The 14,581-nt window shown below is 46.3% G+C and overlaps 1 long non-coding RNA gene across 1 annotated transcript; it reads right to left on the bottom strand.

Moving 5' to 3' along the window:
• Positions 1-10,913: 10,913 nt before the first annotated feature.
• On the bottom strand, positions 10,914-12,643 carry LOC144892078 (uncharacterized). The gene is made up of 2 exons (XR_013623386.1): positions 12,242-12,643; positions 10,914-12,209 (listed from the first exon to the last, which is right to left on the bottom strand). It is a non-coding gene; the product is annotated as an uncharacterized LOC144892078 (long non-coding RNA).
• Positions 12,644-14,581: the final 1,938 nt, after the last annotated feature.

Genomic DNA, 14,581 nt, shown 5'->3' with positions numbered 1-14,581 from the left:
GACGGAATGAAAGACTGACGGACTGATGGGCTGACAGACGGATGGACTGACAGAATGAAGGACTGACGGGCTGACGGATGGATTGCCGGTATGAAGGACCAACAGACTGATTGGCTGACAGATGGACGGACTGACGGGCTGACGGACGGATTGACTGAGGGAATGAAGGTCTGACGGGCTGACGGAATGAAGGACTGATGAGTTGACGGGCTGACGGGCTGATAGACGGATGGACTGACGTAATGAAGGACTGACGGAATGAAAGACTGACGGACTGATGGGCTGACAGACGGATGGACTGACAGAATGAAGGACTGACGGTCTGACGGATGGATTGCCGGTATGAAGGACCAACAGACTGATTGGCTGACAGATGGACGGACTGACGGGCTGACGGACGGATGGACTGAGGGAATGAAGGTCTGACGGGCTGACGGAATGAGGGAATGAAGGACTGATGGGTTGACGGGCCGACAGACGGATGGACTGACGGAATGAAGGACTAACAGGCTAATGGACGGATGGACAACGCGCCAACCCATAAGTTCAATTGGGCTAAAAATTACTTTCAATCTTTAAAAATCGTGCAAATAATTTATTGAAATCAGCTGTTTTTTGGTCGTATGCTTTTCTTTATCTGCGCCACCAAAGTTGGATGGATATTATGTTTTCACTGTCTGATTGTTCCTTGCAAAATCGAAGATTTCTCAAGCATATTGGTCGGTAGACTTTGTTATTCTGTCTGTTTGTTTGTCTGTTTGTTTGTCTGTTTGTTTGTTTGTCTGTCTGTCTGTTTGTTTGGGTTGTCACTTGTCTACAGGTCATAATTCTAAACCAATCATCATGAAAATGTACCAACTTGTAGAGGTAGTCACAACTGAAAATCCTATTGATTTTGAGGTCAAAGGTCATCTTGAGGTCAAATTTCTAAAAACTAGCAACGGTACCCGCCCTACGGGCGGGGATTCCATTGGAAGGCCCAAATGAAAAGGCAAAATATCAGAAATTGAAGCCTTTTTTTTTATTTTAAACGATTTATATAAACATCCGTTAAATCATATCACATGCAAATCATCAAAATCTAAACAGTATTTGTAGAATTTCAATAAAAGCCACATCACTGTTCATATCGGTAAATATTATTCCATCGTGTTTGGAAAAACTGGAAAACTGGGAAATTGGAAAAATTTGAAAATTGGAACAATTTTGGAAAAACAATATAGCCTATTTTACTCCAGGGGGTCACAAGATTACCCACTATGGTTGCACTTCAAATCCCCTCTTCCCCCTCTCTTTTGTGTCCTTCCCCCTCTCTCCCCATCTTGTCTGCCGCTCCCCTTGTTTTTTGTGTTTTGTGTGTCGGTTTGTCTTTTTGTGTGATTAATGTTAGCTCTTTCACGAGCCTCGATCTTGTATACAAAAAAAAAAAAAAAAACCCAAAATTTCGTTGCGATCGGTTCAGCCGTTTTTGCAGTACCTGGGAACAGACAGACAGGCATTTGGTGAATTATCGTAAGATCGTCATTTTTCAAATGATTGACTTTCAAACGATTTTCAAACGATCACTGAATTGGGAAACCAACCATTTTTGAGGTCAAACTGTCGAAGGTCAACTCAAGGTCAAACTTCCAAAATCATCAATTTTAATCTGAAAAATCATCCATTTTCATCCGATTGACTTGTACATTTTTTTTTTTTTTTTTTTTTTTTGTATACAAGATCGAGGCTCGTGAAAGAGCTAACATTAATCACACAAAAAGACAAACCGACACACAAAACACAAAAAACAAGGGGAGCGGCAGATAAGATGGGGAGAGAGGGGAGGACACAAAAGAGAGGGGGAAGAGGGGGAAGGACACAAACACAACATTTGAGAGCAGGGACATCGGGAGGACTTGGGGGGAGGTGGGAGAGGAATAAAACATATGAACACTGCAAGGACTCTGGGGTGAATTACCGGGGGTAGAAAAGATCAAGGTTTTCGATGGGGGAAGATAAGAGATGGTGGTGAACAGCTGTTTTAAAGACCTGGAGGGAGGAGTGGGATTGAAGGGAGTGGGGGAGTTTGTTCCAGAGGTGGGAGAAAAGGGGAATGAAAGAGTGAAGGTGAGCAGATGAGGTGAGCAGTGAAGGTGAGCAGAAGGTGAGCCGATCGGATCATCTGATCATGTCCTTGTTAAAGTGGACATCTCTCTGACCATCCTCAGGGAGCCTGCTCAGCGTCGACGAGTCTGGCATTTCACTCAGGCCAACTGGCACGGTCTTCAAGCAGCCATCAATCATCTGGACTGGTCTCCCATCTCTACCACCTCTGACATCAACTCATCCTGGGAATGCTTCCAAAGTAAATTGCTCTCTCTCATGCACAGATTTATCCCATCTCGTCTTCAGTTGTCATACCCTTCCTCCCGTCCATGGTACACGGAATCTTGTGGTGAGGCTGTTGCCCAGAAACAACTTGCCTTCGTCTCCTGGAAAGCAAATCCAACGGAAGGAAATCTCATTTCCTTTCACAAAGCCCGAAACAAGTGTGTGTCCACCCTCAGGAGAGCCAGGAAACAATATCTCTCCGTTCTCAAGACCGAACTCTCTTATCTGTCTCCCTCTTCCAAATCCTGGTGGCGTCTGGTCAAATCCGTTTCTGGTGTTTGTTCCCCCTCCATCCCCTCCCTTACCTCAAACGGCTACACAGCTGACTCCGCACGTGAAAAAGCTGAATGCCTCATCTCTGTGTTTGCCTCTAAATCTTGTGTCCCAAACCCATCCCTCTCTGTACCCACCATACCCAGTCGTACCCTGCTGCTCCTGGACTCCGTGTCCTTTCCTCCTGACAAGGTGGAAAAGTTTCTGTCAACCCTCGACTCTGATTCTGCAACTGGACCCGACGGCATCAGCCCACGGGTCCTAAAATCCTGCTCTGCTGCTCTATCTCACCCTCTCTCTGTTCTCTTCACCCTCTCTTTTGCTCAAGGTCAACTGCCATCTGCTTGGAAATCAGCCAACATCACCGCTTTGCACAAAAAAGGTGCAAAAACAGATCCTAGCAACTACAGACCAATCAGCCTTCTCCCAATTATCAGCAAAGTCATGGAATCCATCATTGCTTCGGATATGAAATCTTTCCTCTTCTCCAATGGCTTGATCTCTGATCATCAATTTGGTTTCAGACCAGGTCACTCTACTCTGGACATGCTGCTTCTGCTGTCTCAACAATGGATGGAGGTCCTCAATGCCAAACAGGAAATTAGAGCTGTCTCCCTCGACATATCACGTGCCTTCGACACGGTCTGGCACCCCGCTCTGCTCACCAAACTCTCCTCCTTTGGTATCCATGGAAATCTCCACGCATGGCTGGCGGACTTCCTCTCTAGTCGTCGTCAACGTGTGGCCCTGAATGGGTTTCTCTCATCTCCTCTTCCTGTTCAGGCTGGAGTTCCCCAAGGCAGTGTTCTGGGCCCCGTGCTTTTTCTGGTCTTCATCAATGATCTCTCTGACTCTCTCGAAAATCCTCTCTATCTCTTTGCTGATGACTCCACTCTCTGCCGCTCCATTCCTCTTCCCTCAGATCGGCAGTCTGCTGCCTCCTCACTCTCTGAAGACCTGGACAAAATCACAGACTGGTCAAACAAGTGGAACATGTCTTTCAATCCTGACAAATCTCACACTCTTACTATGTCTCTCCGAAAAGATCGACTGGACAACCCTCCCATCTACTTTCTCAACAATCCTCTCCAAGAAGTTCTGTCGCCCAAGATTTTGGGTCTCACTATCTGCCATGATCTTTCTTGGGAAAACCACATTTCCAAGCTGGCCTCCAAAGCCAGTCGCCGACTGGGCATCCTCCGTCGTGCGAAGTCCTTCCTCGGCACACCTGAGCTCCTCACCACATACAAGGCTTTCATCCGCAGCTCAATGGAATACTGTTCTCCCCTATGGGCCGGTGCTCCTGCCTCACACCTAGCTCGGCTTCACGCTGTTGAAACCAAAGCTTTCAGAATTATTGGAATCTCCCGCGATGAAGCTATCTCTGAGGGCCTTTCACTCACTCACCGCAGGCAGGTAGGTGGTCTTTCTGTCTTCTACCGACTCCTCTCCGGCCTTGCACCCCAAGCTCTCTCTGTGCTCTGTCCCCCAAATATTCCTACAGGTCGCACAAGATCTGCCAGCAACCCTCTGATGGTTAAACTGCCGAAATCTCGGCTCTCTGCTCACCTTCACTCTTTCATGCCTCTTTTCTCCCGCCTCTGGAACAAACTCCCTCACTCCCTTCAATCCCACTCCTCCCTCCAGGTCTTTAAAACCGCTGTTCACCACCATCTCTTATCTTCCCCCATCCAAAACCTTGATCTTTTCTACCCCCGCTAATTCACCCCAGATCCACCTTGTTTGAAATTCCAACTTCTTTCCTGGAAGTCCTGGCAGTGTCCATATGTTTTATACCTCTCCCACCGCCCCCTTCCCATGCCCCCCCCCCCCCAAAGCCCTCGCCCTCTCAGATCTCTCGATGTCTCCATGTCTCTCGGTCCCTGCTCTCAAATGTTGTGTTTGTGTCCTTCCCCCTCTCTCCCCATCTTGTCTACCGCTCCCGATGTTATATGTTTTATGTGTCGGTGTGTCTTTCTGTGTGATTAATGTTCGCTCTTTCACGAGCCTCGATCTTGTATACAAAAAAAAAAAAAAAAAAAAAAAAAAAGAGAGCCTAGACTTTGGCAGTTTAACCATAAGAGGGTTGCAGGCAGATCTTGTGCGACCTGAAGGAATATTGGGGGGACAGAGCACAGAGAGAGCTGGGGGAGCAAGGCTGGAGAGGAGTCGGTAGAAGACAGAAAGACCACCAACCTGCCTGCGGTGAGTGAGTGAAAGGCCCTCGGTGTTGACTACATCGCAGGAGATTCCAATGATTCTGAAAGCTTTGGCCTCAACAGCGTGAAGCCGAGCAAGGTGTGAGGCAGGAGCACCAGCCCAGAGGGGGGAACAGTATTCCATTGAGCTGCGGATGAAAGCCTTGTATGTGGTGAGGAGCTCAGGTGTGCCAAAGAAGGACGTCGCACGACGGAGGATGCCCAGTCGGCGACTGGCTTTGGAGGCCAGCTTGGAAATGTGGTTTTCCCAAGAAAGATCATGGCAGATAGTGAGACCCAAAAGCTTGAGCGACAGAACTTCTTGGAGAGGATTGTTGAGAAAGTAGATGGGAGGGTTGTCCAGTCGGTCCTTTCGGAGAGACATTGTAAGAGTGTGAGATTTGTCAGGATTGAAAGACATGTTCCACTTGTTTGACCAGTCTGTGATTTTGTTATTTAGATTAAACATTTGAAACAGCATTTGCATCGTGCCTCACTGAATTGGGAAACCAACTATTTTTGAGGATAAAATGTCAAAGGTCAATTGAAGCCCAATGATAGCCCAATCGTCACGGTGATAACATCGACCTTCACCCAGCGATTTGTTAATACGTCACGTCTCATGACACCCTCCCCCCAGGTGTTATAAACAAACATTCCTTATTGTGGGAGACCAGCTGCAAGCGGAAGCTTCCGCTGAACTTGGGGACGACTAAGAAGAAGACCTTTGTTGGTCGAAAGCTTGTCGAAAATTAAAGATCGACGTCCTGAAGCTACGTCCGCGTCTGATTTAATCTCCCGATTATTTATTTAATGCAAATGAGACGCCCTGCTCGTACTGTGGAGTTTCTACTATTTCTCACAGTTATATATATTGTTGCGATTTTGAGAACCCACACTTGTAAATAAATATAACATCATTAAAGGTTAAAGGTAGCACCCCATAGGTAGGCCACAAGCAACACGTAGGTCACCATAGGACGTCAGTTATTTCATAGTCTGTGTTAGATAAGGCCATTCCCAATAATTGCATCTGCATTGTGTCAATCAAATAAGAGTAGGCCCTTCCGTTCATTTGGGCAGCCTTCCTTCCAAGCGACGCCATTAAGCGTGCTCCAGTCTGTGCCCCATGGCCCTTCCCAATTTGTTACGCGCCTTTGTCAGCAGCGTTTGCAACCTCGCTGGGCTTCCACTCAAACAAGCCCAGAAACCCACGAGGTAAGGCCCGAAAAGGGGGCGGGGCGCCAGGATGAAGGTGCGGCCACATCAACCAGCCATCAAGGTGGGGCCAGTAAGCCAACACCAGCCAACCAGGGCTGAGGTGAGGTCGCCTGACAGGGCATGGTTTTGGGCTTCGAGAGCGTTCGCTGGCTTATGTTATAAAAGCGCGCACGCAAAGCCCTTTGAGAGGACTCTCGTAGGAAGCTTGTGCTGAGAGGACAGGACTCGGACAATTTGCGCTTTGCAAAAGGACTGTGCGGGAGGACTGCAAGGAATCGCGCTTGGAAGGACGACTTGTGCAGCGGCGCTCGTTGAACAGGACTGTGCACAGAAGACTTATCGTGGTTGGAAGGACTTGTTGGAAGGTTGGCTTGTAATAAGAACTTACGAAGCAGTGCTCATTACCGAAGACTGAAGCCAAGCATTGGTATTACAAAGGATGCGCTGTGGCAACCCGCTGTACTAAGGGCGGGCGCGCGGCACGCATTGCCAAGAACCGCAGCGTGCAGGACATTGGGGAGGGGGCGCTTGGGGCGAGTAAGACCGGTAGCACCAGTACAACAGCGCCGGTATGCAAATTACATACGCCGATAGCCCAAGCTTACCCCCCGCCCCCCCCTGTCATTATAACTGTCCGCTTGCGTTACATGACGTGGAGAGCTGCTTGCCGGGTTTCGTCTGCTGGACCGGAGCCGGACTGGAGCCTGGACACCATCGCCGGACCTTCGACCCTACCATCTGCATCCCCGAGTGAGTCTGGAGTCTGAGACCGAATCTGAGAGCGATCGGGCCTGTGTCCAGGGAATAGAGTAAGACTGTCTAAGGCTGCCCTGTGTACTTTTCCTTCCTCTTTCTTTCTTGTACATTCTTTCGTTTCCTCTTCTTCTTTATACATAATGAATAAACCAATCTGTTCTTCCTATTTTCCTGGTTTCCTCTTAATCCGATCGTATCAGTCTTTTCTCAATTGGGTAAGCATGGGACGATTAGGAACCGCTATAAATGGGTTAGCCATTGTTAACAGCTCGGATCGCGGATCGCTATCCGCTCGGCGTTTCCACCTGATATCCGTGATTCGAGCGGGAGTTATTCCCTTGCTTCACGGTCGGTGGTAGTACTTAGGTAATAGGACTACAACTCGACCAACAACCCTATTTACCACCGACCGGAAGGAACGTTATAACCTCCAGGGTCGCGTCGGCCAGATAAAAGACAGGGGGATTAACCCCCTCTTGATAAGGGGAGAGCCGACGTCGGAGATCCGTAACAATATATATATATATATATATATATATAGATATATATATATGTGAAGAATCAGCTCTTCGTTTGGAAAGAAGTCCACAAATAGCCTGAAAAATGACGCAGCTTTATTTAAAACCAACTTATACAGATCCGGAAGAAGCCAAGACATCTACAGCAAGAGCCAGTCTCATGCCAAGTCAAGCCTTCCTGGAAACACATTGATTCCCAGTCCATTTATATAGGGACACGTTTTATCAGGAAATCTCCGAGGGAACAAACAACACTGGGAGAGGTTCCTCCCCGGTGGGCCAAGCCCCCACCGTCATCCGCTCTGTCATTCGGGGGAGTCAGCCCTTCCTTATCATTCGGACCAAATGTTTCTCTGGGCTCCGAGAAAACAGAAATGTAACTCACAAAGAGTGCATGCTTGGCCAGATAAGCCCAGAGCAAATATATGGGTTCACATGAGTAATTCAAAGCATGTTTATACAGTCATGCGTTGCTGTGATTAAAACAAAATATATATGGTCAACGATAGGTTTACGCAAAAACACGCGCATGTGGGCGTGGTTTTACGACCAGCCTCGAAAAAAGCACACGTATACAATTGTCCAGCATGACCTCATTTTAAGCCTTTCCTCATCCAAAACTAAAACGAAGCAAAAACCCTTTATTAACTTTATGAAAATAGCATTTTTAAACATCATATAAATCATAACACATTAGCAACCAACGTCTATAACTGAACTTTAGGCAATAACAAATCTACTACTTGACATTCCTTCCTCTTGTCTCGTCGAGACAAAGTATCTTAAGAGACAACGTGCCACATCGGGCTTTATTGAAAAATAATTGTGTAATGCGGGTATTGAAAAAATAATTGTGTAATGCGGGTATCTCCCAAGGGCATATCGTGCGCCCAAAGCGCCTCGCCCGTGCATTTGGCGAACGTGTCGTGTGGTGCGTGCTCGGAGCCTGAGGGCTCAGAACATGAAAGTCCATTAACGTTTCGGATCCACAACGAAGAGGTCTGGTCCAGATGAGGTTCTGCTCCGCCAGAGGGCCACCACCTCCCCTGCGGAACTTGCTCCCCCCACCCTTTGCAGACCCAGTCCTTGCAGATCTTCGAAGTTAATCAACGATCATGCCCATGAGGTCCCTCACGTGCTGCTGTTCTGGGGAATACATAATATTGTCAGTATCTTGTGTCTCAATTTCCTGGTCAGGGTACAGAGCGTAAAAATCCGATTCACTTGAAGCATTTGAACTTAATACATATGAAGCAAAGAGAGGAACTTCCTTTATGTCAAAGTCTCCCTTGGGCGCCTGGTCGGCTTGCGGGTCTAGGATATCCACGTCGGGTCCCTCGACCGCCAGACCCAGTGTCGCAATCAGATCCATAGTTGGGTTGAAAGGGGGCGTGCAGCTGTCAGCTTGTAATACATAAGCAGCGTTAGCCAGTACACGCAAGGGGTTTATAGCACAAGTATCACAGTCATCACATACACCGTTACAGGCAGCAGCCAGTTCCCACATGGGATCCGCACAAGTATCACAGTCATTACATACACCGTTACAGGCAGCAGCCAGTTCCCACATGGGATCCGCACAAGTATCACAGTCATTACAAAATTCAATGCAATTTTCTGGAGCGCCGGTCGCAACTGCCTTGTTGAAGGACCCGTTCAGGTCGACGGCCTCTGTGGTCAGAGCCATAGTCGTTGTCGGCGGCTTCTTCACTTTCCATCCTGTAAAATACTTTCTCATACAGAGGAGGACTAGAGATTTCATTAGTGCCCCCCAAATTACTACCCCGATTATCACAGCCAGTGCGGTCAATAACCACTTCACTATGGTGCCCGTCCATCCCTGGAACCAGTCAGTGAGCCAGCTAAATGTATAAGAATTTTCGCGCGCGATCCGATCGATCCAATAGTATGTCATGAGCCGTAGCGGTGTCGTTTGCCACCTTTTCTAGGGCCAAAGCCAATTTATCTATCCGGAAACTATCCATGACTGTGCCCGCTCCTGGGAAGAAGAAACCAAACACCTTTTCCCATAGACTCCCGTGTAGTTTAGTGGTTCCATCTTCGTTCATGACTGACCTCTTATAACGCCTGTCCAAGGACTTTGGGTCTAGCTCATCCAGTATCTCAACGTCAGGAAGGACTGAACCCAGATAACATGTGCCCCCCCAATTATTTGGTAAATAGGGGTAAGCCTTGTCGCCGCATATAAACATTGTCCCATGGGGTGGGACCAGGTGGGTGGATAAGCACTGGAGTCCCTTTACCACCCCATTAATCCTACTAACCCCCCTAGAGAATGTTATAGCCGTTATGTTGTGGTTGCGTTTATCTTGCAGTACTATTCGTAATGTAATCCCCGAGCTCCCTTGTCCCAGCTTCCCGGGGAGAGTGTAGGCGCATTCTGATTCTCCCATACGCAAGTGGCCGGAACCCTGGAGGCAGACCCTCCCTTTCTGTGGTTTGACCCAGACGGGGGCAGGCCTCTCGGCCACATGGGCAATCATTGACGGGCGATAATTAAATTGTCGATTGCAACTCTTGCCGTTGTCAACCCCTTCTCTTTCCAGCGTGGTGACTAAACATGGGGAATCGATAGGTTGTGAGCAGAGGTCATTGAGGGACAAGGGTAGCACTATCATGTGTATTCCTGTGGTGCCTGCTTGGGGAAAGCGCATGCACGACCAGCAGTGTGTCCTATTTTGAATTGTTGCCACTTCCCTGGCCACTTTCCAATATGTGTTTTCACCCTTCTTTGGGGCCTTATTCTGGGGTTGTGGCGTGAGTATGTATTCGATGCATGGTATGTAGTTCCTTTCGCCACCGGCCGCGCCAGGGGTCCAGACGCTGCACCGGACCTGCATGGTCATGTCTTTCCCTAGGCGTGTGCGTGTTTGTAGCTTAAAATCAGGGGTTCCCCATTGGTATCCTGGTTGGGCCAAGGTCTTAATGCTAGCTTGCCCGTCTTCCCGGAACTCTCGTTGCTTTTGTAGTATCATGCCAACGCGTCCAGGCCCTGCCGACAGTGCTAGCCAATTTATGTTCACCCAATTTGTGTGCAGGGCTTTCTGTTCGAAACATGGTAGTGATACTCTTTGTCCCCATGTTACGGTGAGGTGTCGGGTTTCGTTTTCGCATCTATTGGAATCGGAGTTTTCCCCTAGCTGCTGTCGCTATCAATAGTATTGTACCTATGATTAGGCCCATCCTTACTGTGGTTGCTGTGGTGTAGTGTCTGGTGCTTGTATGGCCAACTTACAGTGCGTGGCGTGGATCCACGAAGTCTTGCCCTCGCAAAAGACTGCCGTTGGTGTAGTCAGCAACACCTGGACTGGTCCCTTCCACCTTGGTTCCAAGGCGTTCTTGCAGGTGAAGTGCTCCACGAACACCTGGTCTTTTTCCTCTGGTGGAACACCTGGTCCACAAGTCTCCTGGGAGCGCCTGGTCTACAGGTCTCCAATTCATAGATTCAATTCATTCAATTCATAGTTTCATAGAACACCTTTTCTCCAATTTCCTAATCCACTTTTTTTCAAGTGGATCCAATTTTATCCAATATTCAATTTTTAAATTCAATCCCATTTAATCCAGTCCAATTCAAATTAAATTCAATCCTTCTCTCAGCATCCCATTACCTGTTTCCAACATCAATAAAAATAAAATTATAAAATTAATAAAAATCAATCATCTCAACTCTCAAATCGAATCAAAAAATAAAAATAAACGAAAATTACTTCAGCGAGAGTTTCAACTAGAATTAACACAAACAAACCACCATTAACCTCCATTAACACAAACAAACCACCATTAACCTCCATTAACCTCCCCCTATTATTTATTTATTTTCACGAATAAACAAATAATAGAAATAACCTGGTCTACTTCCAATTTCAATTCTGGTCAGTTCTGGTGTCTGGTCACACACAATGTTTTCCTCACCCACTGTGATTCGCTCAAAATAGATTCTCACTGTTATGTCTGAAATTCGTCTCATGAAAACCCATTCAAGAGTCCGGTGTGACAGACAGCCAAACACATAGACACGCCGAAGACCCCAGGGTACCCATCAAACTAGCTTGTCCCCAGATCCACAACACAGCGAAACATGTAAGTTTACTAAAATAATCACTTACTCATAACTAATACTCATAATAACTCATAATTACTTATGTAATTACTCATGCCAATACTTACTCAAAATAATGTAATATCCCAATCTTCACCCTTTATGCAAATCGAAGCACCCCGGACAACCCACAACCAATATCAACCACTGTAGCCGCCTTCCCCTCCAGGCAGCCACACACAGCCACATACATCTCCACCCACGTCACACAAGACAACAGCCAACCAGTGTGTCCACCACACAGAAACCTTTGGCAATGCAACAACCGAACTCCCAGACAACCAACAACAAAACCCAATCCATCTCCATGGCTCATCAAGCAGTTCCAACTTAATCCAGCTTCACATACCGATTTCCCCAAAAACTCGTGAAACTTCACCCCCATTTTGGAAAAACCCTGGACTAAACCCTGACACCCTAAATAACTTCAGACTCATCTCCAACCTACCCTTTCTGTCAAAAGTTTTGGAACGTGCTGTGGCCACTCAACTCAAACATCACCACTCTGCCAATAACCTGTATGAAACATCCCAATCCGGATTCTGCTCCAGCCACAGTACTGAAACTGTTCTCCTCAAAATCACCAGCGACCTTTTCTCTCCTCTGACGCCGGCAACCTCAACCTTTTCATCCTCCTCACCTCAACGCCTCCTTTGACATCATCAATCACACCATCCTCCTCACCCTGTTTAGACCAGCTTGTGCCTATTAAACCCAAATCAGTTCACTCCCAAGCTTCACATGGACCACCTACAGCACTGCAAAGATGTCCTCTACTCCACCTACTACCCTCAAATTATCCACTCTGGCTCCGGAATCCCAAAAGCACTCTTCTCTACAATAAACAAACTAAATAAACAAATAAATAAACAAACTTTACAACGTGAACAAACTCCTCAGCGCCCTGGATACCGCCACCTGTCATTCAGAGTAGACAACAGCATCTCCTTTCTGGCTTTCAGCATCTCCTTTCTCCTTTCTGGCATCCAAATGAAATTCTGGCTTCAAATCAACTTCCTCGACCTTAACTATGATAAATCTAAATTAATCTTCGTTTGCCCACAACCACTCACCAAATTCACCCATAACTTTGCCCCCAACATCGATGGTCATTTGAACACAAATTGAACAAAATTAATCGAACAAAACACTTCCATTAACTCGACATTCTTTTCACAGCACAAAGTTTACAAAATGTCCCAAATCTGTATATTATTTTCTACTGTGGTTATATTAAACCATTATTTTACAAAATCCAACTTTCAATAAACTGGAAAATGCTTTGCCATGGAATAGTCCACCACTCATATAAATAATCATAAGAGTTCTGCGAAACATCTCCATCTTTAAAACTTAGCCAACCAAATTTAAACCACATGTTTTCCCCCCAAAAAACAAGTCACATTCTTTGTATATTGCCAACATTGTTCATCGTTTAAGTATCATCCAGAACTAAATTTTTTTTTTAACCATCAACTTGTAGATGCATTTATTTGTATCCCATTAACCCAAGAACTCTCAATTGCTTGGTTATATTTTAGTAATGTCATATATCCATATTTCTTTTCCAAATTGTTCCTGATATACACATTAATCCCATCTGTCTTTGTTTCCAGATGAACTCAAATCAGGAAATCAACACAAATCCTTATTACCTCCAATCAACTCAAAATTAAATCAAACAATTCAAAACCAGATCGGATCAGCGATCAGAAATCACTTTTCCAATCAACACATTCCAAGCAACAATTCATTCAAAGACCAAGCTTAAAAACACAACTCTCATCTTACTGTGACAAATAAGCAACCAACCTACTTCACACTAAAACAAATAACTTTTCATCACCCCTTCCTTGATGGATAATTTTACATCCAGATGGGCACAGCATCCCATTTTTGGCGACCCAGCCCTGAAACGAGCCCCTGGACTCCTTGCAGGCTGGACCAAAACCCCTGGACGAAGTTGCATCCCAGTACTGACTCTGCTGCCTTCTTGCAAACCACTTCAACTCCATGAATTTTACATGTTTCGTGAACAGAACAAAGCACTCTGTAATCGTCAGATTGAACCTGCCCCAAACCCGTCCATATAAACTCCATTGTTGTCCTGTCCATCTCTCTGTTTGTGGATCCGGTGCAAAGTTACACAAAGTTCCCGTTTACATTTTGTGACTCACAGCTCCTGCCTCCATGGAACAATGACGCCTGAGCACTCAATTAGCCCTCCCAGTACCAAAGACTTACAATCAGACCGACAGACAGACAAATAACAGAGGCATGTCGCCAGCCCCAGCACAGGACATCACCTTTCCGGGCAGGCACAATATAATCCACAGCATCGAAATGCCAATTTCTATCCGGAGCCTCGCAAAGCCAAAATCCATGCATGCGTGCTCCATCATGCAACCCGATCTGTACTCGGTGCGCCCGGCGCCCCCTATAATCAGTGAGTTATAATAACCACAATATCTCTGGCACCCAACTCGTGATACCACAATTTAATCCACGTTACTTGCATCTCTTCATCCTCCCAAATGTCCTCCATTTAACGTGACTCAAATCCATCTCAAATCCCCACAGCTCGATCGAACACGTCACTGTACTCGACCCGGTTAAATTAAATTCCAAGCGTACTGTACCTGACGCTTCCACAACAACAAAAAACTCGATATTCTCTGTCCACTAATTATGTACATGATTTTGGTTTTACCCACAATATAATGTCCCGATATTCTCCAGATTTAAGTCCTATATATCCTGTCGTTAAAGCAACACCCTGTAGACTGACTCCGCCTGTCGTTCTTCCAAGGTTAGTGAATTACCTCTGACCTTTCCCTTGCATATCTCGAACAAAGGTCAACTAAACTTTAAAAGGTCAAACTTCGAATTGGTCAACACAAATGCATCGATGCATCTTCCAGCCGCCACTCCGCACTGTACCTTACTGTATGAACAAGACTTCCTGTTGGAACTTGGCTCCGGAAATTAATTACTCTGTCTTGAAATCGTTTATTTTAGCCATCTTAAATAAATCCATCCATCTATCCATCTTATAAATAACGTATTCGTCCTGTGACATTGCCTGGCATATATGTCGCAGCCGGCCACTATTCCGACATGGC

This window comes from Myxine glutinosa, chromosome 5 (assembly GCF_964187855.1).
Source record: "Myxine glutinosa chromosome 5, kmMyxGlut1.1, whole genome shotgun sequence".
Classification (NCBI taxonomy): Eukaryota; Metazoa; Chordata; class Myxini; order Myxiniformes; family Myxinidae; genus Myxine; species Myxine glutinosa.
The sequence above is the reverse complement of the archived record's forward strand: the minus strand, read 5'-3'. Positions and strand labels throughout refer to the sequence as shown.